Below are 25,375 nucleotides of genomic sequence, written 5' to 3'. Positions count from 1 at the left end.
CGATGGTCCCCCCGCACCTTTCTCGGTCCCTCAAGGTCTTCGCTGGAGCGGAGGTGCCACGCGAATAAGTCGCGATGCCTCAATGGTAGAATTAGGAGCTTTCCCGTATGGCACCCACCCGCGAGCCACCTATAGGTTGGTGCACCGAAAGGGGCGCGTCTCGTATACGTCCGTCTCGCTCAGTTCTCGCGAAAGGATAGAACACTGCGCGGCTCGTTGGTTATGTACACGTCGCTTTGACGTTCTCGGGTGGAAACCGCCACTCTCGTTCTAGTGTTTCGTCGCTGTTGGCCGAGACACGGGATATTACGCAGACAAAAGCATTAAGCTAGCCGAGAACTGCGTAATCAACGCGACAGGGACCACGACTTTCCACGTTTGCGAAATCGTCGTTCGTCTTTGAAGGGCCAACGCGTCTATGCTCGCTGGCGGGAAATCCAAATGGAAACAAATTTGCCTCCGCGAGCTCGCGACCCGCCAACGTGCATAGCCGACGCTGCATTAAAAGGCTTTTAGGCAAATAGCGGCGACGCGCCTTCGCCGGCCCGGCGCTCTTTCGCTCCCATCCTCCGTTTGCCGCTTTCGGGGTTGCCCTCGGTAACTGCGTAGTGCGACGCGCTCATATTTCTGTCTCTCTTTCACTTACCGTCTATTTTACATCCTCCGTTGTTTTGAACGACGGAATTCGTGCAGACGAGACCGCTATTGGGTCTGACGTACAACCCCCCTCCCCCATCTTCTATTTCCATACGAACCGTTCCATCTTCCACCACCCCCCTCACACTACGCAGCATCAGAACAGACGGGTCGTCTGCCCCCATCAAAAGGCCATCGCATCGCGAGTGGCATGGGAGTACGTGTGTGCGCCCGCATCGAAGCCAACGAGGCAACAGTAGCGTGATGCCAAACGCGAGTAGGTTTTTAAAAGCAGGGTCCACCCGAAAACTGTTGCAGGTTGCCAAGTTACACGCGCACGAACACCTGCTGAATTAGAAATAAGTATCGCTCTGAGAGTTTCCGAAGCATTATTCGTTTCTTATTGTTCTCTAGAAGTGGCGTTTTTTTTTTTTTGCGCACTTTAGTCACCTTAGTCTCTTCTTGCACTCTCCTACGGGGCATCGTAGGAGAGTGAGAGGAAAGGTAGCCTGCTTTTTGTTCAGGCAAGCTTTCTTAATGAGTAACCAATAATAATAAAGGTACAAAAATACACGCAAAAACACTGATATTCTCTAAAGTGGAGCGCCTGCAACTATAGTATTATGGCGAATGTATGAAATACATTTATACAATATCAGGGGTCCACACATGAGTCTAATTGAACAAGACATTAAACTTCATAAAATACTAACTCTATAGTGAACATTAGGGTACCAACAATGGTGTTGTGATATGTCGTGAAGTGAGTTTAACTTGGGTACACGGAAAACAAGGACTGCTCTACCTGGTAAAATTGTACTCAGTTGAAGTGGTAAAGTGTAGAAAACGACATTATAGCTCGCATGTTGTTTTTATTATAATTTGGTTTCTGCGAGAGTATAGTGATCTAAATGTTATTCAACGCGATTTCAGTTGTATACGAAACGTCGTAAGACATCGTCGCCTGCTTATACGGTGACTCACGGCTAATAGTTACCGCGTATTACGTAGCCTTACGGCAACGAGTTTACAGTTTATTGCTTTTGCTATGTAAGGAGGGCCGGGATAGTACAAAATAATAGACGAGCAATCGACCACGAAACGCCCAGCCCGAAAAGTCAACAAACTGCCGTAATAGTACCGCGCAAATGTACAACTGAAATGTACAGCATCCGTGAAACTAGCAAAATGTATGGTATACCATCCACTGTTAAAGAGAACACTTGAATGCGCACCTCCCATATCGCTGGCGCCCTTAGCGCTTGTGTCTGCGCAAACGACGAATGCGCACCGCACAGGTCCGCCTATAGAAGTCAGAACTATACCGACCGAAAGTTGTATGCTTCAAGTATGCGCATGTGACCGTGCGTTCGGAAGACAACAAACTCTGCACATGGACGTGTCCTGCACGCGAATGTTCCGTTTTACGGTTGAACCTTTAGTGTACAGTTCGACAGATGTTGACTTGACTTCAGGGTGAGTTCCAAGAGAGGGCCTTCCAATACGTCAGTTAGCGTCAGCCTTACGCTACCTGAGTTGAATGCCGTAAGGTAAGTACGAAAAAAAAAACATACTGTCTTCGTCGGTAGGTAGCCTTTTTTCTTTATTCCTCTAGACCGATGCGCCAATTCGATCATGTCGTCGTGTTGCCCTACGCAAGGAGCAACTCGAGAAATCGTTTTTTTTTTAAATATGCATACCGGCTTCGACAGTACCTATTTCTCTACCTTCTATGCAAAAAACCGGCGCTGCTAGAACAAGTCGTGAGAAAAGCAAAGAAAAGGAAAGGTGGGGAGATTAACTGGGTGGCACCCTATTCGCTACCCTACTAGGGGGAAGGAGGAAATGGGAGGAAAAGAATAGAGAAGGAAAGAGAGAAGTAATACGATAGCATGCACAGCAGTACGTGTACCGCGCATGTCCAGAGGTCCTTGAAAAGTGTCAAAGGGTGCGCATCTGGTCCTCTACCTCAGGAGGCCCTCGTTGAAAGCCGTGTTAAAGGCTCTTTGAGCTCTACACCTCCCAAGTTTTCACTTTTTATTTCGGTGAAGTGACGTTACAAAAGTAAAACAGGTTACTCATTCACGGTATCGTAGTTTTTATATTTTTTTAATGTGCTCGACCAGAATTACTTCACTAACCATGCAGTTTGCCTAATCGACATCCGTATTCTCTCTCCTATTTACCACTTTCTACCCAACGAACTAGAACCGACTCGTATCTCGTAACCCACAACCTGAATCTATCTCGTAACCCACAACTCGTTTCCCACAACCTGAACGTGATTGCATACGTCAATTTATCACAAACCATTGCCTGCTCTTGCAGCATGTCAAAAGAAAGGCATTGTCAAAAGTGATGACAACACAAACGCCTACGGACACTTGCAGGGCCATTGTATCTCATACCATGTCCCACCGTAGGTGGCTCAGCGCAATTGTGACGCCTAGCGTGTGTCTGTTAAATGCTATCCGAATTCGGGTGGCTGTGACTATGTATCGTACGTATACACCCTACACGTCCAATAAAAAAAAAAAGTCGCGCAGATTAAGTAAGGCGAAGAAGATTGTTTTTTAGTAGGCCTGCAGTTCATGCCGTAAAACACTGTGCGAGTGGCCGCTATCGAATGTCCCACCCACTCCCTTTCATTTAGACAACGTTCCCCATATTTTTTAGGGGCGAAGCTCCTTATGGCGTGGCTTGTGCGTCCCTCGTACGTAACCACCAGTGGCACATACCCGAAATAGGTATAACATTTGACCTCCAAGGTGGTGACGGTGAGAGATTTCCTCTGTGCGTTGTTTAACAATAAAAAATAGTGCTCAATGTACATGCCAATGGCTGCTAATGGGGAATGAGAGACAGGAGCATTCGGCTTTTAGTCAACGCGCACGCTGCGATCCCCATTAGCAGCCATTGGCATGCACATTGAGCACTATCGGACAAGAAAGGGTTGCTACATCATACTCGATGGGTGTAACCTCCTTGGTTTTAGAAAGGTTTATCGAGCGTTGAGCCGCAGGGCCATGAATACAATGAACTAGTATATACCATGAATGAATTCGAGGTGGTTAAAGGGGGGAAGCAGATACGAAGCGCAAGCCGTAAGAAATTAAAAGCTGAATCCTCCTGTCTCTCATTTCACATTAGCAGCCACTGGCATGTACATTGAGCACTATCTGACAGGAAAAGGTTGCTAGGTTATACTCGCTGGGCGTAACCTCCTTGGTTTTAGAAAGGTTTAGCGAGCATTGGGCCGCAGTGCCATGAATACAGTGAACTAGTATATACCATGAGCTCAAGGTGGTTGAAGGTGGAAAGTAGACCCGAAGTGCAAGTCGTAAGAATGTGTGCGTGTTCCACCTCTCGTTTAGTCCTTGGAATGTCCACTGAATGGCGTGCTTCTATATGGGGAATATATGATAAAAAGATGCGAGATGGTGGTACTTGGAGTGTTGAACAGATGGACGAACGGACGCACAGACAGATGCATGGATGGACGCATGAACGAACGCAGGCGCGGATGCATGAACGAACGCAGGGACGGGCGCACGAACAGACGCATGGACGGTCACACAGACGGACGAATGCTTCGCCCCACTCTCCATCATTCACTCCGTGGATATGCTGCCATTTTTTTAATAAAGCTTGCTGGTACTTTTCTGTTCTAAAGCAGTAAAGACCAATCAGTGCGATGACAGTAGTTAGCGACTTCACTTATTAATTATATTGAATTAAGACGCTCAATAAATGACCTGGACAAGGAAAGAGGAAGCTATGGTGACTTTTAACATTCTTGGAGGCTTACATGCTGCAGATATCAATTCTATTTCACTCTAATTATTTCACGTTTTGCCACTAGATTTTATTTACATGCACTTCAAGTGCAGGCTGATTGGTTTAGGGGCTTTCTACAGGTGAAAGGTTAGCTTAGAACTGTGACGGCAGGCTTGCTGAGCTGAATAAGTTCGATCTACAAATCACCGCAGAAAGTTGCTTTCGATATTGGATGCGTGCTCAGTCAGCCTTTTGTAAGCATTGTCGTAAAGATTTCGCCCCTTTTTCCTAGACCATGTCAGAAGTTTGCGCCAAATAAAACAACATCGATATATGTACCGTGATTGCGAAGTACATCTAGACTGCTGGCTTTACACTCATTACGCACAATGCTAAAGCAGTTCTGGCGAAACTAAATTATGGTGTAAAAGCAAAAAGCGACATCGAAGAAAAGCCATTGGTCGCATGTTCCGTAATTACATGGTATAGTCCAGCGGCAGTTTACGAACTGGGAAACCATGCGAAATGTATGGGAGACTGCGGTGGCCCGAGAAAGAGAAAGATGAGGTAATTGCCGTAAGAGGAGCTAAGCACACAGACGCAATATGTGCCTCTCTTTTTTTCGTGTCCTAGTGCACAAGCCTAAGTTTTCGACGATGACGGAGTTCTTTACAGACGCTACCTACAAGTTAGCGGACGCAAGCCTTCTCCTTAGCATTGTTAAGCTAACCAGATGAGAAATGTGGGGCGAGAAATAAAAGAAGAAATCAAACCAGGCGGAGGGGGTCGATGACAACTTGGTTGCTATGTGTGGTGTCGCTTGTTGAAAGTTAAATCTAAGTAAGAGGTATCTTTCGCGCCTCGTAGCAATGTCGCACAAAGTGAGAACGTCAGGCAGAATTATGGTCACGCATCGCTAGCTTGATGTCCTAATTGCGCCGGTCATTTTTTAACCCTCCTGCACGACTGTCTGTTGCTGGGGGAGTGCACGTTCGTCACTGATGCGACGAGAACGCTTTTTGCTCACTTTAGTCGAGCGACATACGTCTTCGCAACAAAACTTCTTTTTTTCTTCGCGGAACCGATCGCGTAGAGTGCGAATTGGAACGGAACCGGAAACTGAAGTTTTAGTTTCCCGCCGCCATCTCTCTCTCTCACTTTCTCGTTTCAAAGGCTCGTCGTAACGAGCAGTCAAGCTTTTGCATTTCGTCGCCGCTACCCAGAGAGCTGATATTGTCGCCTTGCGATGACGACTGAGTCCAGCACACCGAAAGCTTGTCGGTAAAAGCGCTAAGTAACTCATTTTCCCAAAGCCCTTCCCACCCGGCATCCCCCTCACAACCGTAGTGTGCCTACTTTTCGCTGCGTCACACCCGATAGAAAGACACGTGATATCCCCCCCCCCCCCCGCTCAACTGACTACGGTCATGTGCCGCAGTAAGGCTGGACTTTTCTAGGAGACAGTTCCCGCCCCCCGCTTCTAGGGGGGGTCACCGGGACCAATGAGCGACGTGATACCTCGCCCTGGCCTCTACCGAAAAAAAAAAAACACGACATATCGCCGTCAGTGTACCCTACCATCCCCAAACTCTAGCAGGCGCAACAGAGGCGGCACACATACCCGCCTCTGTATGCGGAGAACACGGGTCCACATCCGAAACGCGATAGCGAGTTTGGGATTCCCCCTTGTGCCCCCCCCTCTCCCAATGTCCCGTTCAAGTATACAGAGACACTCAAATACATGCGCACCATACTTTCGGACTATTTCATTATTTCCCCCAACCCTTCCCCCCTCTTTTGTCTAGCTCAGCAGTAGCTTTTAATCAAGCGTCCTCGCACATTTTTCTGCCTTCAAACTCCGCTTCCCCCCCCCCCCAATGCGTTCGCTTCTTTATTTATTTATTTTTTGCACGTATGTCCTCCAGGCCTTTGCCTTATCCTCAATTTTTTTTGCGTATATATGTATCTTCCGTGTGGCACTTTTATTTCACTTTACTTCTCCAGTGGTGATCAATGTGGGCCCGTCGTTTCTCGCGCACAGTGACTAAAGGCGGGCAAGGGAAGAAAACGACTGACGTACGAGGGACAAGCGGGCAATGCCGAAAGAGAAAGATAAAAGGTTGGGGCTGGTGGCAAAAAAAAAAAAAAACAGAATTAAGTCGGTTCGATTTTCTATCGACCCGTAATAATGCAAATCATCGATCTCGGCACACAGACTCTCGGCTAGGGCCGATCGAAAAATCCATGGGAACCCGCGCCGAGCCCGGCGCGCCAAAGTTTGTCAGGACGAAGAAGAGAGGGTATGGCAGTCGATGTGCCAGGACTGTGCACCCGGCCGTTTTGTTCCTGCGTGTTTTGTACGAGAGCCGGTGCCGAAGCGCTGTGTTGTGGGTTCCGAGAAAGATTTTTTTTCGCTCTCTCCCGCTCTCTTCTCTCTCGTAGGAGAAGGCGAGAGGTTGAGTACTTCAATAGCGGATGGAGAAGTTCCGATATCGGGTGAGAAGGAGGCTGCCTTTCGGCGGCGGGAACCGTGCGATGCCGAGGAACGAACTTATCGAGCGCCTTCTCGCGGGCAGAAACAGCCGACTGCGAAAACACGTGGGGTTATTGCCAGACTGGCAACAGGCTCCACCCCCCGAGTCGGCACGGGCAGCGTTACGGGCCAATGGGAGACCTCGAACGGCTTCGAGGAAACGATTTCCGATTGGTCCGTACGTCCGCGCAAAGCGGTGTCTGCACGTTCGTGAAAGGGGGGAGAGTAGAAGCTCTCTAAAGCAAACAGGGAGACGAGGAAAGGAGGCTTTGTGAGAGGTGAGCTGTCACGTGACCAAAGTACGACAGCACCCGTCCTCGGGGTGTCAGTCGCGAGGCAGTACCGCGTCGGGACAGTCGAGCCCGCGGTACCGGGGTCGTAACGGCTTGAGACTGCGAGCAAGCCGTGGTAACGACTCGCCTGGTAACCACGTTTGGGACCGTTGTACGTCCCTTTAGAATCCGTTCCACAGGCTTTACAATCGCAGAAGCAGGTAGCTACGCAAAAGCCGTACACAGACGGAGCAGCAAGACAGCGTTCTTTGCCACTGCGCTCACTAAAAAGGCCCCCGGCCAATAAAAAACATGCCTTTTGCGCGCATGCTGACGCCATAGTCATCCTCATGAACATCGGCCAAAACATCAAGAGGAAAGGGGAGGAGGCCCGTGCAGTATTGGCGTATAGATACAGACGTCGCACATAGGGTTCCATTTCAAGGCTCTTATGGCAAGACTGAGGATCGAGGGATGGGGATAGTAGTTTCGAGAGGACAGCCCGTTCCATTTCCACTCACAGGGCGGGAGCGGCGCATCGCAGCACAGGCCTCTCATTGCGTCTGTGAGCGTCTGCAATGAGAGAACGAGATACAAACAGGGGTCTGAGCGTCGGGCCCAACGTGTACGATGCGCGGCAAGATTATGACTCGTCTAATTTTTTTTCTCGCTCACGCCATAATACCACACCCACAAAGCAGCCCCCCCAACCAACGGGGAACCCCTCGGGTTGCTGTTTGCCGCTGCCGCGCCTTTGCCGTCATACGCGTTCGGCTCTTTTTTCCCTTTTTTCGGTCGATTGGATCGTTAGAGGAAAAGCTCGTGAAAAAGCAAGCGCTGGGAAGAGGGGATTAGTCGATGCAACGAGCGGACGGGAGAAAACGTACCCCCCCGCCGCACACACACACACACCAAAATCGAAATGATTGATCATGTGATATCGAATTCGGATACGTGCATCTGCAGGCTTGGCTCGCCGTGCCGCCTTCGGCACGGCCGGGCAGCCCACAAAAGCCTTCTCCCGTTGTCGCTGGCGTGCCAGTTGCCACACTAGCGGAGCGCGCGAACCGTCCACGGGGGCACAGGCGCCAAAAACTTCCTCCCCGAGGAAGAGGAGCGACCCCACTGAGCGAAGTCCTTCCTTGAAGTGCAGTTCCGTTGCTGAGTCTTCCGTCGAAGACACGACTTCGAACGTGGATTACGCATGTGGGCGTACGAGCTGTCTTCCGGAGCGAACAGCGACGCATACGAGGCTTCGTTTGTGTCAACGCGCAGGTTCGGAGACTCCGGAGCAACCAAACGCTCAGTTCGTGAGTGCCATGGGTAGGCCTTGTTTCGAGCCAAACGCTTCATCAGGAGGCATATACCCAGCCTCGGAGTGAAATCGTCGATGCAGTGATCTGTTATCGCTAAGTGGATTGTCCCTCACCTGCGACAGCCCACTCTCCAACGAACTTTCATTCGTCATAGAAGGACCAGATGCATCTTGTCATCTCAAACAGCTGCTGCATCTTCCGTTCATTACACCCTTACGGAACGCCCTTTTTGGAGGTGCAGCTTTTGTCATAACCTCGGCAACCCCTGACTTCCGTGGGCAGCAGTGTGATGGCATTGAACCAACAACGAGACCGAGGTTTCTTTCCTCCATACAGCTCAGAAGTGAAGCTCTTCGTCCAAGCGCAACACTCCTAATTGCCAGACAATGTACTCCCTTGACGCACATGGCGACCTCTCGACGTATGTTATGGTGAACTTTACTCTGTCCAGAGAGTGAAATCTGACAAATCGGCGGAAAGCGGTCCTTTTCACGCCAGGACTGGAAGACCAAGACCTTTCGTCGTTTCTTGGGCCCTTCTGGTCGTCTTCGAATGAAATCATCTGTTGCTACTTCTATGGCGTCTTCGTCTCCGACAAGACTTCTCGAAGTACCCGGAACGTTATCGAGGACAATTGCCAGTGACAAGGGCACATGTCTTGGCTTCTGGACGGCGGACAATCGAGGCCTAGCGAGAGCAAGTACTACCACTGAGGGACTCAACCTCGGATCACCACGAATCGTGCTCCGTTTAGACAGCGCGACAAAGCGATACCAACTCACCCGAGTTACCATCTCATTCCAGCCATGGATACGTCTTCTTCTAATGCGCCCTCCTCGGCGCTGAATGAAGAAGAACTTACGCGGGATTCCCGGAGGAGCGCGCGAGGGAAGAAGGGAAGAGGATAGAGAGGGACGGTTCCTCTCGATGGGCGACGAACCAGCTGCGGTAAGTGGCTTGCGTTCGTCCTTCGCAGCGGGCGTTTAAATTTATAAAGCCGATGACTTTCGCCGTGCTTCGGGTATCGGCGCTTAATCCGCGTGGCCCGTCTCGCACGAGCCGCGCATCACTGAGCAGCTCGTCCATCAAACGCGCTGTCTCACAGACTCTGTTACCCTTTCCTTGCTCAGTCGCCGTCAGCGCGACCGAGTCGCCCCGCTCACAGCCGCACGCGCTGGCGAGAAGTCAATGATACCCCGTTCGAGGCGTAGCTTCCGGAACTTGCTTATATTCTCTCATTTGGTGTGGCCGAGGCGTCCTTCTTTAGTGGTCTTTTTTTTTCTTTCCGAGAGTAAACTTTTCTTCGTTGATCTTTTAATCCTGTAGAATGACAAACGCACACAAAAAAAAAACGCTAGATTGAAGAGATCACGCCGGGTCTCCCCATATTTTTCTTCACATTCACGATTTTTTTTTTCAAATTTTCCCCGCAGTATAGAAAAAGGAGAGGCTATCCTCTTGTTATTTTAGAAAACAAGTCGCTGGTTTAGCTCGTTTTGACGTGTCGCTGGAACGGCATCGCTGGGACAGTTTTTTTTTTCCGAGAAGTAGGGACTATATCCTTGTTCCCGAAAGGTGGTGGCTCTCTCAAAAGTGCTTAAGTGTAGACAGCTTAAACGGTCTTGAAGCTACGCCGAAGGGCTTCAAGGACGAGACTACGAACTTCGAGAACAAAAATTTCCATAATCTATTTGGCTCGGACGAAGAGAAAAAAAAAAGAGCGTATGCGTGCAGCATTTAATCGGAGCACCCTTGCGTGAGCAACGTCCATAAGCGCTCCATTTTCTTCTTTTTTTGGGCTTTTTGTCTTGTTTTTTTTTCTCGGAAAATGCAGCAGAACGGTACTTCTCTCATGAGCATTTTACGTGGGGCACTCCAATCAATTTCAGGTGCGCGATTCTCGGAGATCATCATAAGTAGCACTAATTGTTCATCTCGAGAATCATACCGTATATGCTAAAGTGTACGTTTGCAAGTTTTATCCCATCGGAGAGGTTAGTCGCGCTACTGCTATTCAATTCACGAAATGTTTTTTTTTTTTCGTAGGCCTGGTCAGTCCACTTCGCTAATGATATGTCCCATGTCGCGATTGGCTGAAGCATTCAGTACTTCCGGGGATCGGTCCATTCTTCATGCATCGATGATCCAACCATTTCTTCGTCCTGAAGCAGTTTACTGCAACATGCCCGGCTGTTAAATTGACGGAGCGAGAACAGCACGGCGGAAGCCAAACTGTGGGAAGTAATCAGCAACGGAAATCAAGCACTAAAGCCACACCAAAGTAATAAGAATGGCTTATATTACACTGTTATATTCTTCTTCAAGCCATCCTTATCGGGGACAAAACGTTGGAACTGAGATACCACCGTCGATTCGCGTCAAGACAAACTTCTCAGATCAGCTTTGAGCGAGCCCAATTTAAATAATCTTTACTCTGGTTTGTCACACGCTTAGAGACATTTAGCCCCGTTCAGTGAGATATTCCAGTGGTTTGCGTTAAGATCAGGGCCGAGCTTCCAGCAGCTACCTCACGCAGACAAAAAACAGGCGTGAGGTTGAAGGATTGGAGTGATACATATAGACAATGTTGCTCTACTGACATGCGTTTATAGCACTTATTTGCGAAAAGGGAGAAACTGCACATTGGACGGGCCCCTGTGATGCTTCGTCCGTAAGTTCTCAGTTGGCCATATCCGTGGGCGTAGGACCAAGTAATCAACGTTGGTGCTCCTCTGTCGCCTCCCTTTTAACATCTCGTTGCCGATTTCCAAATGCAAAAGAGATGGTTGTGCAACGAACATTTACACATTAAGTGCGCGTTATACTCTTTGGTGGCATCGGTTGTTGTAAACTGAAACTAATACCTTGAGAAGTGTGGAACGAAGTGCGATACCGTCTGTAGGGTCTCCTTCTTCCAAACATTGCATTGTTATACAAAGATAAACACGACATAATGTAGCAGTAACTTCGTATCATGGTTGTCGTGAGAGTGAAACAAGTACACATGTTTGAAATGCAGCACGGCATGCACAAGGTTTCGCTGTGAATATCATCCGGATGCGTAAAGGACATTTACGGATAGCGATAGCGAAAAATAAATGCAGTGTCTTGGCTTCACGTTAGCTTCTTAAAGAATGTAACCAGGGTAGACAAAACGGTCGTCACCGGTGCAGACACCAAGGCACGTATATTTAATCAAACCGCGTCGAGCCTTAGTCTCGGAGATTATTTCTCGTTGTAGTGACCTGTGAAGCCTTCACTCTCGTTGCCGTATGGCCAGGCGTCGGTATTTGAGGGTTCAGAATAGTCGAATATCTCGTTCGAGAACATTCGCGGCATCAAGTTTCAAACGATCATCCACAAGTTTCCAGCTGTGCTATAGAACGCATACTTTCCGGGCAGCGCGGCGCCCACTGTTCGAGCATTCGATTTGAGACAGCGGCTTGAAGGTCGCGCGTTTAGCAACGTTCACGAATGGGCGGCCAGATGAGCAATCAGCAATGAATTGACGTCAAAAAGGAACGACCAATCATGCGGAACATAAACGGTATGCCATTCTAAAACCTCTTGAAACGCATCCTCCACAAATGCAGTAAGTTTAAAACATTTCGCAGGCGTGCTTCTAAAATGTGTCTTTTTTTTGTTTAACCACTGCTGTGGTGTATATAGCAGCTAGGATGCTCGGCTGCTGAACCGAAGGTCGCGGGTTCGATTCCTACAGCCGCGGTGGTCGTATTTCTATGGATGCGAAACGGTTGAGGCACACGTACTGTGCAATGTCCGCGCTCGTCGAAGAACACCGATGGTCCAAAATTTCCGGATCCCTCCACTACGGCGTCTCTCATAATCGTATCTCTGTCTTGGGACGTTAAACCAATACTATTATTATTCAAATGTGTGGTTTGACTGATTATGCATTTTCCAATGCGGATTCGGGAAGCTGGACTGATAAGGTCTGAGTAATATATGGCTGCAGCCACGTCGATCAGCTTGTTGCGACAAGACATGTCGAACGGTGCTTCCGAAAGTAAGGTTAGCGCACTTTTGTTTTCATTTTCTGTTCTTTGGGGGAAGTTAAACGCACAATTACGCAAAAAAATGTGTGCGTCGGAGAGCAATGCAACAATAAGCCAAGTACGGCTCTGGTTACGGCGCTAAATGGCGAATATACATATAGTATCCGCGACAAGGGACTTTCAGGTTTCCTAGCGTACGTCACATATGGCAAATATGCCATGCCTAGACATTTTAAGCCAGTCAAATTTTCATCAAAGAACATCAGCCACAAGCCAACCGTACGCAACCGTTTCATGCACACATGAATACCGTCAAATTTAGTTTTCTTCGTTGGTTCTTTTCCTGTTAATGTTCGAATAACGATAGTCTGGTATAGTCATCTCGCAGTCTTTTTTGTATAATAGCTGAAGGTCTAATGATTTATCATTATAATGAGTGCTCTAAAGGAACTTCTTTTCCTTAGGCTATAATATGGAATGCCATGTAGCTAAATTGGGACACAATGTCATGTATATCTATTGATATTGGACTGTCGTTGAAGTGGGGAGTTCATCTTGTCGTCACCAATGCGAAAGAATTCAATCCATTTTTTTTCACTTTCTATCATGAAACAAATAGTGTGTTTGTAATGTATTTCGTACGGCTGTACAACTCGATGGGTTGAGCAATTATGTGTAACGCAAAGCCTGTGTGCGTTTAGGGAAAGTGCTCAACGATTTGTTGCTCTTATATGGGAGAGCGGAACGCCGTTCCACGAAGAAAACACTAAACGATCAGACTACAAAGCGCAATGCTGTCCAATCCGAGAAAGTTATGAACGTTTATGTCTTCAAATGCTTAAGATGACTTCATATATTCGGCACCCCATTAGTAAACTTGTTTTGTGAATGCAGAAAGGAAGAATGTATCTTCACATTTTTGTTTAGGTGGTACATTCAAATGAGCTAATCATATTTCGTCGCTCAATAGACGTCTCTTTTAGTTCACTGCGTCACACGCATGAAAAATTCTTTTTGCGCCGTCACCGTGAGACGTCAAACGTAGTTTTGAAAGTTGTACGCAAAGTAGCAATGATAACTCTTTCAAACGCCGCAAGCCCCAAAACCGGACAGATTTAGTTGAGCGTCAGCAACAGCTTTGCGGGCGCAGCCCGCCATCGGAAGTAGCGAGCTTTAGAATACCGTACGCAAAGCTTGTGGGCATAGCGTTAGAGTTCACCACTGAAAGGAAGCCCGCAAGAGGTTAGCGTACGATTTATGTACAATGCAAACGCAAATCTTTACGTTGCGCTGTTCTAAATCCCCCTTATATATAGCTGGCAGGCTGCGTCCGCAAAGCTTGCGGACGCCCAACTAAATGTGTGTGTTAGGTAGTTTCAGAATGGCACACGCAAAGCTTAGCGTTAGTGTTCGTGGCCACAGCGCATGCGTCGTACGCTATCCTCTTGGGTACCCGCACTGAGTTACGAAAATAGCGTATCCTACGCAAGGAACGATAAATCTCTGAGTACCGCAGTGTAAGGCTACGTGGAGGCCTCAGTCGATCTCGACTGTCTAGAAACAAGATTGTTGGCGAAATAAGAAAATGCGTATATATTTCGTAATCGTTGGCAACTCGGAATACGGCATTGTCGAAGTGCATGGAAACGTTTCAGATAGTCTGCGCCATCCCAACAGATGTATTTCAGTAATGAATTCGCATACTGGTCGGGCCGGAAACGGGACACTCGGACAGCGTCTGTTCTTTGCCTTGTTCTCTCTGTCCTGTTTTCCACGCGTACAGTCTCACCATGATTCGGTATACCGGCACTGTTAGAGTATTCGTAAGTGCGAAGTAAACTTCGCGACGTTAACAACCAACTGAAGTTCTAGCAAAGTTAGTTCAGTGTTCGCACCTACGGGTACCCTATTAATGGTACCCGTAGGTGCGAACACTAAAAAAAAGAAAAAGAGTGACGTTTTTTATAAAGCAATTTATGCATGATTTGCACTTCAAGTGAGTTTTGCGTGAAAATATATAGATTATCTTAATGCGTACCGCAGATATGAGAAAACAGTAGTACCTGTATTCACGCGTAAAACTCGGCACAAATCAGACTTGCATGAGTAATTAGCGAACACCGGATGAGATGCGAGAGGAACCAATTCTGCCTCCTGTCAAGCCCGGCGACTGAAACGAGAGTCGTGGGTTCGATTCTGGCAATGGCGGTTGCATTTAGGTAATGGAGGACGCACGTGTACTGCGCCACATCAGTGCGCGTTACAGAACACTATAGGTGGTCCGAATTTCCTCAGTCTTCCACTATCACGCACCTCACAATCATATCGTACTTTTAGCACGTAAATCGCCATAGCTTTAAGGTGCTACCGTACAATTATTACTCGATAAGCACGGCCCGTGAGTGAGTATACGGCAATTCTAAATGCTTGGGTTAGACCTCCAGTAAAGCAGGTATAGTGCTGTGCATGTCATGTATAATAAAGCTACCTCTTAGGCCGTTTAGATCGTTTGTGAATGGTGTTCATCTGCTCTTTTCGAACGCTACCATTTTTTGTCTGCCTTCCCTTAGTGATCTGCCGGCATCGAATAGAAAGTGTTAATGCAGCGTTGCGCATTTCTCCCACCTTGGCTTAAGTTCTAAAAGCTTTCGTCGTCATCAGCCTGGCTACGTTCGCTGCACGACAAAGGTCTAAACGCTTTAAGCCCAACCATAACGAGACAGCACCCACGAGAATATTGTCACGTGCCGTCGACGAAGGGAGCAGACTGTAGATACAAGATAAAACTGTTTATTTGGCCGAACCTGTCACCGGTGAACGTAAAGACAGATTACAGCGACACACGCTGCCACTGATAGCGGCGAACTCGACGTCGGCCACCAATCAACTGCACAAGCGGCGATGCGCGTCGGCATTTATGCATGTGCCGACGAATGTTCCTGCGGTATCGCTATAGTGGTAACGTATGTTCCAGAACAATATCTAATGTTCGCATTGTGCGCGTAATCGCATCAGAAGGTTATACGGTTATCACGGTGGTTCTTAGTCCATCAGCGCGGTTTGAGTTACGTAGCACTCACACGTGCAACGGGGCGATAACAAAACTTGACAAAGGAGTGCGGCAATATGTCAGTCATCCAGAATGCTGCTGCTCCGTTAGTGCAAACTCTGTGTTAGTGCCACTCAAAATGTCGCGAGATGCTCTATATCTACCACAGAATTGAAAGACCGTGTGAAAACGTGAGAAGGGTTACATTTAAACTGCCGCACCGGTAAATTGGCTGCTTCAAGTGAAGAACGAGCACGGACGTACCGATATCGTAGAGGATCGCGCAGCGATCTCTGTAAGAGTACGCTTATCTGGCTACAGAATTTCTGCGGAGCGCTCTCCAAGCTTATATCTATGTTGAAATGAGGCATAATTTTGACCACTGACGTCGCAGAAGCCGCGTTTGCCTGCTTTATCTAATAATCAGTGCACAAAGAAGTATTTCGTAGTGTACTTGACATGTTACGTCGCACGAAAACTAGGTTTGTACGCACGTCAGTGTGTTTTTGCTCTTCGCTTTCTTTCTCATATTTCTTCCACATTCCCCTTTCCCTTAGTGCAGGGTAGCAAAACGGATGCCCCAATTTCTGGTTTATCTTCTTGCTCTTCCCTCTTTTTATTCTCTCTCTCTTGAGTTTGCTTGACGTGTGAGAGAAAACATTTGAAATTTAATCCGAGTCGACGCTCGATGCGAAAAACCATGAAATTATCTCTGAGATAAAGTTTCGCTCTGACGCGTACACGGTGCCTTTAAAGAAAACCTTGTTCTTCGATCCAGAGTTTTCACTTTTCAATAGCCGTGAACGTTTGCAGAAATCTAGCTTCCAGAGACAAGGCGCGCCTTGCAATCGTGACGTGAAAGGCATTCAATGCATATCTGAGAAATGCACGACGTTTATTAGCTGCAAGTAAACGCCTAATCCCACTTTCATGTTTCAAGCTGTGTGGTAAAAGCTCCCAAGCTCGCGCTGGAAAACTTGTGCGTGCCGAAGATTTTCCAAGTAGGAGAGACTTATGCTCGTCGTTCGTGTCCGAAATTACGCGCCATATTTTCACGAACTCTTAAGCATTCAATACGTCGTCGGCGCCCGCCTGGCTCGTATTATTTCTAGAACTCAGTGCTAAAGCTTCCAAGCATGTCCCATGGTTTCGAATTCGTCTCGAGACGATCCGAGTTCATGTCGATTCGAATTAGTCAAGAACGACAAGACTTCGCGCAGGAACAATATTTACGCGTGGAGCCGCTTCGCGAAAAAGAAAACGATTTCATCACATGCGGCATACGGAACAGAACGCGCTGAAGAACGGGGTTTGTCGCGTCCGTGGACAGTGGGCGTGCGACAACGCATCCATCAGATCCGTCCACGCTCGCTCCAGCGCGTCCGAGACGCACCAGAAGACGCACGCTGGCAAGGCGTAGTACGTCCCTTATCTTTCTTTCATTGTAGTACGTTGGTGCATGCTACTTGGCCTCTCCACGCCGCCTTCTTCGCTTTTTCGCGGGATGGCGCTTTAATTGGCGGCAGGCTATACAACTCTTGGAGGCACTCCGACCCCGTGGCTGACAAAAGAACGTCGCAGCAACGCGTGGGTACGATTGAGGACATAAAATGTCTTGAAACGGTCCCCCCCCCCCCCCACACACACACACTTTTTTTTTACTGTTTTCCCTTCCCACGGCGAACCCAGATGGCATCTCCATTAGCCGATGCTGGCAAGATGTGTCTCTGCTCTGTCGCCCAGTGCTCGTTTGGTGACATAGCCGCGGATATCTGGCATGAGGGGAAAAAAAAGAAAGGGCCGCAGTTTTTGGGCTTTCTCGGTGCTAAGCGATGCGTGCGATCGCCAGAAACGCCGAGGAAAGCGATGTATAAGCGATTGCCGCGGTGGTTTCCTCGCGTCCCAGTGGCCGCGTCGGACAGATGGCATTGTCTTCGGCGGCACATGGAAAACGCGATGTGGGCGACAGTGATGGTCCCAAACGAGCAAAAGAACGGAAAGAGTCCGCCGGTTGTGGGTCATCGGCGGGCCGTATGGGCGTGCGCACCGATATTCATAGCGGAGTTGACGATTATACATATCGCGATCTGTACTTATTCGCAAGCAACGAGATCTCCTGAGCATCGCGCAACTGAGCAAAACGTGCTTTGCCACCTTGTGCCTTGGAAGTGACGGAAGGTCGGCATAAATGCAGGGAAGCGACACATTACTGTGTTGCTGCGAATCACCGTATCTGAACTACAGATAGCCAGAAATATGAATGAAACAGTAACTGCGGCTCTCTCAAAATGAAGATGAAGTTGATCATGATTCAGCTAGCGGTGTCAAGATGAAAGTTACCAATGATTCTCGCGGTGACGAATTCAGTGGGCGACCATGGAAAATCTATTGCAGACTCATTTTGATGTTGATATCGCTCTAAGTATACGGGTAGAATTTACGAGACGCGATAAACGTTCATGACTACGATCAATAAGTGTTGTGTAAAATGAACACCAATCTGTGCGCTTTTCCGTGTTTTTCCCAACGTGCTGCGCAAGAAAGAAATGTCCTCAAATAACGTATTGCGATCACCATCTGTTTTTTTTATCGTGACAGCGTTAAAGGGATTGTTAGCAGAAATTCCGGCTCCGTTCACTGTGAGCGAAAAATTAACATCTTATGCGTGACTGAGAAACCGAGAATGATGCAAATAAAATAAACGATTAAAATATCTTGGGTCAGAGTGAAGACCAAACCAGAGTCATTTGCGTGGCAAGTGGAAGTTTTATCACACGTCCAGGCGTCTGCTTGTAAATTCAGGGAAAAAAACTTCCTCTACTTGAAAATGCAGTGAAAGTAGCTTTTTTATACGCTTTACAAACACACGCGTCCTGTATACAGGCTTCACAATGCGACATGAAATATTGCAGTATTAATGCGTGGTACAAGCGCGCATTGCCAGCGGGCGTCAGAACATGTGATTACCATGTGACTTCATGGTTCAAAGACGGTCACCCACTACAAAAGGCGCACACGCTACTGCGTCTATTTCCCAAAGGCCACGTAGTGGGTGCCTAGCAAATTCGAAAAGGTTTCACGCACTAAGTGTTTGAAGTACGCACTAGGAACAGGATAGCCCCGCCGCGGTGGTCTAGTGGATAAGGTACTTGGCTGCTGACCCGCAGGTCGCGGGATCGAATCCCGGCTGCGGCGGCTGCATTTCCTATGGAGGCGGAAATGTTGTAGGCTTGTGTGTTCAAATTTGGGTGCACGTTAAAGAACCCCAGGTGGGCGAAATTTCCGGAGGCCTCCTCTCCGGCGTCTCTCATAATCATATGGTGATTTTGGGACGTTAAACCCCACATATCAATAAATAAATAAATAAATAAATAAATCAGGAACAGAATAGCACTATTGCGTTCAACTACTAAACGCGAAACTTTAGTGTTCCCTATACTTTTTTTTTTCAGAGTTGCGGCGCCGCAACGACTGTCGGAAATTGGGGACACGACCGGAAGACAACTGATTTGTGGTTGATCACGAAAGCCAAGCCCTTGCAAAATTGACAGATCTACGTGTACGCTGCTCTTCGGTAAGTCAGATCCCTCTTCAGCCAGTAGGCTTTTTTTTGCACGTAGTCTTCGTAACGGCGACGTGGCGCGGCAGCCATTATTGGGGAGTTTTAGAATACCATTTGCAAGCGCTGCGGGCGTTGCGGGCGCCATATGAGTTTTAGAATAGCGTTTGCCCTGCTGCACCGCAACGCAGGATCGCAGCGACATTGTAGCCTCTAAACCAGCGCTTGCGGGCCACATGCGGGCCGCGATCGCCGCACGCAATTTCAGATTTTCTGCGTGCGGTCCGCGAACGCGAACGCCGACTCGCGTTACGACGCATGCGTATAGTGGTAGCGACCTCACCGCAAGGGCTCGCGGTGCGCTATTCTAAAGCTCCCTATTATCCCGCTACTAAACGCAAACGTCGCGGCTTCGACTCGCTGTCGAGCGAGTCACATTCCGTCGACACGATTGCGATAACGAGCGTTACGGCTCCGACACTTTGGCGAGCGTTAAGTAACCGAAATAATCAGAAACCATGGTTAAAAACGGCGCAAGAATACGAGACGCGTTGCGCCGTTCTTAACCAAGGATCCACACCAACTCGTTCAACTGTCAGTGCTACTGATCAGAACCAACGAAATAACTTTCGCCACTACATCCTTCAATACATTTGTAACCCCCGTATTCTAAAACCTCCCTTCACTGAACGCTTCGCCTTCACTCGAGAAAGCCGATCGGAGTGCCACCTCTAGATACGGCAAGTCACTGCATATCAGCGATAGTCTGCTGCGATTCTTCAGCAGCGCAGCGTCATTTTCAGCCGAGTGGTGGCGCAGTGCTCAGTTCTGTCAAGTGAAGGGTGAAAGTCGAGTCGAGGAGCGTTTGTGAATACGGGGGTAAGTCTGCATTAATCATTCAACACCTCAGGTTAGTTCAAATATGTTCACTTCGTAGGATGCCGTTCTGCATGGTGTTTCGCTTCAAGCATATCCTTTTTTTTTTTCAAGCTTCGACGACAAAACTTTGCTAGTCTGATACAACTACGCATGTTACAACATACGTACGCTTCGGGATCAGACCATGTAAGATATTTGAAACCCTTAAAAGTTGAAGTTAGTGCTATTCGTTCGGGTCTGCCCTGCTATTCTCATGAACGATAAAACGAGGGAGCAAATAATCAGAGCACAAAATCAGAAAGTAGCCCTGGCTGCATGTTCCGAAAAATATTCGGTGCAAATTTGGTGTTTTCATTTTTTTTGCGTGTTATGTGCCATGAGTGCAGCGAAAGAGTGGTATTTTTGAACCTTTCCGCACGTTATCGCTTCGCACATGCACGATTTCATTCGTAAAAATTTTAGATTTAGTGCGGCCCGCCCTTCCGCAATATGTGTATCTTCGTTTGTGTCGCTGTGTGTTCGGGAAGTTCATAGAAATGTTGTGTAGCTTAAACTATCGTTTCCTATAGTCTGTTAGTACTGTGACGCCGGTAGTTAAGCTCAGACCACTGTTCTCAAGTGACGTCACCACGAAAGGATTTCTTGGGTGTCGCGAAGAAATGGGCATGCTATTTTTACTGTGCTCGGCGTGCCTGGGGCAACTGCCTCAGCTTTTTTTTTTTTACTAACACTCCTAGATCAACTGTAGCTTTGCTCCTCGGTTGTCGAGGTGATCTTCGTATTTATGTTCCGTACCTTCATAGCCTCAGCCTCTCTCCTAAATGCAATTGTTAGCTTGAGCGCTGTGCATCAATTGAGCGTGTAACCAGATACTATGTTTTCTACTGAATAAGTGTTTGAATTGATAGATCTGATTGAGAGGTCTAACGTTTACAGACTACTATACGATTGCCGACAAAGTACTTGAGATAATGGATTATGTGGACCCTCTACGGGTGCTGAACGCGAAAGCGAAGTGATACATGAGTGTTTTTTCCACCCACACCTAAATGCGGCCGCCGCCATCGGAAATTGAACCCACGACCTCGTGCTCACTAGCGCAAAAAAAGTTGTTTTTTTATTTCAAGTTTGATACAGAGTGTTCACGCAAGAATTAGTGACTATAGGAGCATTTCGTATTTTTCTATGCGAGCTGTTAGTGTCTAACTTGTCTAAAACAATACGGCGAAGAAAGCAGTGACATGAGATTATGGTTTCGTACTGCTCTTTATTTTGCCTGAATTTTCGCCAAAGGAAGACACAGCTGACTACAGCTGAGATCCGTGCAGATAATACTAAGCATGCGATACGCAACAAGTTCCGTAAAAACCGGGACTACAAGCGGGGAAAAAAAGTGAACGCAATCGGTGTCATTTTCCCGCCACGGCGGTATTTCTGTATTTCATCACCGTTTCACTTCATCAGTCTTCCGCGCTTTAAAGTGGTTCGCGATAAGGCTCAAATAAGCGTGAAAGACGCACATCACTGGTTTCTATTCGTTTATACGATGACGTAGTTTTATTAGAACAAAGAATCACCGGTTTGAACTGCTAGAAATGTTACTTATTGAACTATATTGCTGAACTCGCACAATTAGTGTTGCAAAAAAATTACAGCCAGTACAAACATCATGTATTCACGTTGTCTTACGTTGCGTTGAGGCTGCAGGTGAGTGTCAGCCGACTTTCCAATGGGGCGACATTCAAGTGTACCGCTGCACTGACGCTACGATTTTCGTTGTCGTGCTAGATACGAGACCGTCCATGCTTTTTTGATACGCTTACAGAAAAAATAAATGAAGTAAGCCAGCTGATACGAACGTTGCTGTCTGTACAACAAAGGTAGAGAGCAAGAGAGAAAGATGAAATAAAGACAGGGAAGTGAATCAGAGGAAGCCTCGGGTTGGATACCCTGTACTTAAGAAGGGGAAAGGGGGTGTGAATCAATGAAGCAATCATACAAGAGAGAGGTATCAAAAATAATATGGGAAAGGTTGTAAGAAGTCATGACAGCTGTTTTGTAATGTTACAATCATGCGTTAATATCCCCAATGACGTTACTTCTGCGAGATGAACCACTTGCTTTGAGAGCACTTGTTGTGTCGAAATTAGTAAGCACCAAATTGCGTAATAGCCAAGGCGATTTCGCTGAGGAAAACCTCAATGAAAGCGCAAACAAGGCCGACTTTTGAGTTTCCCGCCGAGGAGTCCAGAATAAAGTGAGACTAGTCTTTGCTTCAGACCTCGACAAGGGTCACCGCGCCATCGGTATACGTGAATGCCGCCGAAAACTTTTCAACCTGTGGTCGAACTATGAACAGCGTGTTTGCATTGTGACTCAAGCGCCGATTTAGAGCGAAAAAATATTTGTCTCTAGAGGCTAGCAGATTCAGCGCGGCGTTACGAGTTCAGGGTTTTTTTTTTTTAAAGACAGCTGTGCTCAAGAAAATACTGGACTCCCGCGTAATATCAATAGCTACCATTTGTAGGCATGAAAGAGCGTATCGCCACGGAATCATCAATTGCATTTGCAACTGATTTGTTGCTTGCTTCTAAACTGGACACGAAATGCGCCCTTCACCGCAAGCAGCTGTTTCTCTCTCTCTCTCTCTCTCTCTCTCTCTCTCTCTCTCTCTCTCTCTCTCTCTCCTTTTTTGTTTGCCTCCGCTACAGTCACACACATGCGAACAAGAAGGGTACTGGAATAGGGGTGGCCTTTCCCTCAATCACCTGTGAGGCACTGCGCCGTGCTCCCGACCGGGTTGCAGAAATGAGGTGCCTTTTCTCATCTTCTAACCACTACCACCACTACCTGTGAAAAGGGGGTGCACAGTCACCACCATACATCGACTTAATATGGGTCAGTGGGGGAGAGGGGTGTTGCGATACACCTCTTTGCCCCCTCACCCCCCCCCCCTCTTCTCTTGATTGGGAATCCTGCGCATGCTTATGAATATAGTTTCTGCCTTCTTCACTTGAATAACGAACATATGGCCCACAGAAAAAGAACTAATCAACGTTCAATTTCCTATAGCCGCGGTGTTATTTCCTTCGCGACTATACGAAACTGGGACGCACAGGTTATCCGTCATTCTCGTGCCACAGAACTATACGCCTTACGCGGCAATCATTCAATCGAAAATTCCGAAACAGGCAAAGCGCTCACGAAAAACTCGTCTGTCACCGGCAACTTTCTAGCCACTCTAAAAACAGGAGTCACCTCTCGTGACCAGGCAAGTTTTTATTTCCGCTGCTCAGGTTAGTTGTCGTGTGCTGCTTTTATCACCGCGAATCCAGCTGATCAGCGGCTCATGCAAATCTACGTGTTGTTTTTCAGATTATTCCACCATGCCGTGAAGACGACTTCTTCGAGGTCGTCGTGAAGAGGAAGTTGATTCCCTGAACCAATAGTTCATCAATGGAAACGAATGGAGCAGCGTGCATAAGTTTATTTAGGTATCCCTAATCGTAACGTAAATAAATAAAATATCATTAAACAGCGATTAATGCCGTAAACTGTTGCCCCTTTCGAGACTTCGTAATGGCAACATACGTTGGAGCATGAAATATGCCCTCAAAGCCAACATATAAAACATGGTAACATAACATACATAACTCCTCATACTAGTGATTGAGGCTTTTTTTTTTAGACCGAGCTGCATACTGTCTCACAACCACTACGAAAGCCTTTGCTTACGAAAAAAAAATAGAGCCATTCCATAACATGAACTTCTATTTATAAGCCGCGTCGCGGTGGTCTAGTGGCTAAAGTACTCGGCTGCTGACCCGCAGGTCGCGGGATCGAATTCCGGCTGCGGCGGCTGCATTTCCGATGGAACCGGAAATGTTGTAGGCCTATGTGCCCAGATTTGGGCGCACGTTAAAGAACCGTGGTCAGAATTTCCGGAGCCCTCCACTACGGCGTCTCTCATAATCATATGGAGGCTTTGGGACGTTAAACCCTACATATCATCAACTATTTATGACTTACAAGCACCTTTTCAGGTCACATAGCATGTCTTGAAATGTATTCGCGTTTCCGTGACTTGTGCATGGTCTGTGTTGACCTAATGAAGCCCCGTCACCAGCCCAATTCTGTGGTGATATAGTTTTAGCACTACGAAGTTTAACGGCGGAATCAAAGTCGCCGTCTTGTCAAGTCTGACTGGCTCCCGTGGCTCTCATGCGAGCACTCCGGTCGGCTTAAAACGCCACTACTTCTGTTAGGACAATATGGTAGAATTTGGCAATGTTTGCAAGATCTGACCATTAGGAAAATTAAACCGTAATTGATGCAGGATATTCACCAACAGCAAAAAGCGATAAGATTAAGCGGCTCTTACGTAAATGAGAAGTGTGAGCGCGTGATGAACGTGGCTTCCGTAACAAAATTGAAGTCCCACTACACTTTCTGCCGACCACAGTCCCGGCTTTTAAAACATAACCTTTACAACCATGTGGTCGAAGCTTTAATTCTGCCACTAACGTGGTTTCCCATTGTCCCCAGGATCAGAGGCATCGCAATCTGTATGCACCCAACGTAATTTCGCACAACCACCAAGATCGAAGGCATAGTGAGCTTTCTGCGCTTAACCTGGCTTTGCATTGCCTCCGCGAACGGCACAACTTTGACCAAGCGACAATGTCGCGTGATGACGCCATCGCGTGGCGTCACTAGATCGTCACAACTTTTGGTGACGTGCGGTGTCGTGACGACGTCATATGATGACTTCGTCGCGTGCTTTTACTCCATCGTGCTGACGCCAACGTAGCCGAAGGTCATTTGTAGCCTTTGATGATGCATCGAAGGCTTTAATAAAGCTATGTGTTTAGGCATTGTTTAGACAACTCCAAGGCTTGAACTCCCAAACGTGATTGCGCATAGATTTTTATTCATTCATTCATTCATTCATTCATTCATTCATTCATTCATTGCTATGGTTATGAAAGAGTATCCTGGTAGATTAATCGTATTGTTCGGGAATGAAATTGTAGCAGATATTTAATCGGCATTATTTCTAGTATGTTAATATTGTTACCACATTTCGAGGCCGCTTGTTTAAAGGTTCGAGTAGAAAGTTGATTTGATTTTGCATGGAGTATAGCTTGCAGGTTACAAATAAAGCTATTTTAGTTCAATGTAAGCGAACTGTAAGACATAAACGGATCTTGCGCGGAAGCTTTTCAGGATGACTTCATCGAAGTGTGTGATGTTTAAATTGGTTACATCATGTTGTATTAAGAAATGCTATCAATGGAGGCTCAGTTCATAGTAGAGTACCAAGTACTCAATTGTATGC

The 25,375-nt window shown here is 47.4% G+C and overlaps 1 protein-coding gene and 1 long non-coding RNA gene across 3 annotated transcripts in view; one reads left to right on the top strand and one right to left on the bottom strand.

The window, feature by feature from the left end:
• Positions 1–25,375, bottom strand: part of LOC119181735 (homeobox protein onecut) — a 202,079-nt gene that overhangs the window by 27,019 nt on the left and 149,685 nt on the right. The window lies entirely within an intron of this gene.
• Positions 8,097–23,591, top strand: LOC119181102 (uncharacterized). Its single transcript, XR_012886516.1, has 3 exons — positions 8,097–9,482; positions 19,052–19,173; positions 23,413–23,591. It is a non-coding gene; the product is annotated as an uncharacterized LOC119181102 (long non-coding RNA).

This window comes from Rhipicephalus microplus, chromosome 10 (genome assembly GCF_043290135.1).
Source record: "Rhipicephalus microplus isolate Deutch F79 chromosome 10, USDA_Rmic, whole genome shotgun sequence".
NCBI lineage: Eukaryota > Metazoa > Arthropoda > Arachnida > Ixodida > Ixodidae > Rhipicephalus > Rhipicephalus microplus.
Note: the sequence above shows the minus strand (reverse complement) of the source record. Positions and strands in the feature narration are given on the sequence as shown.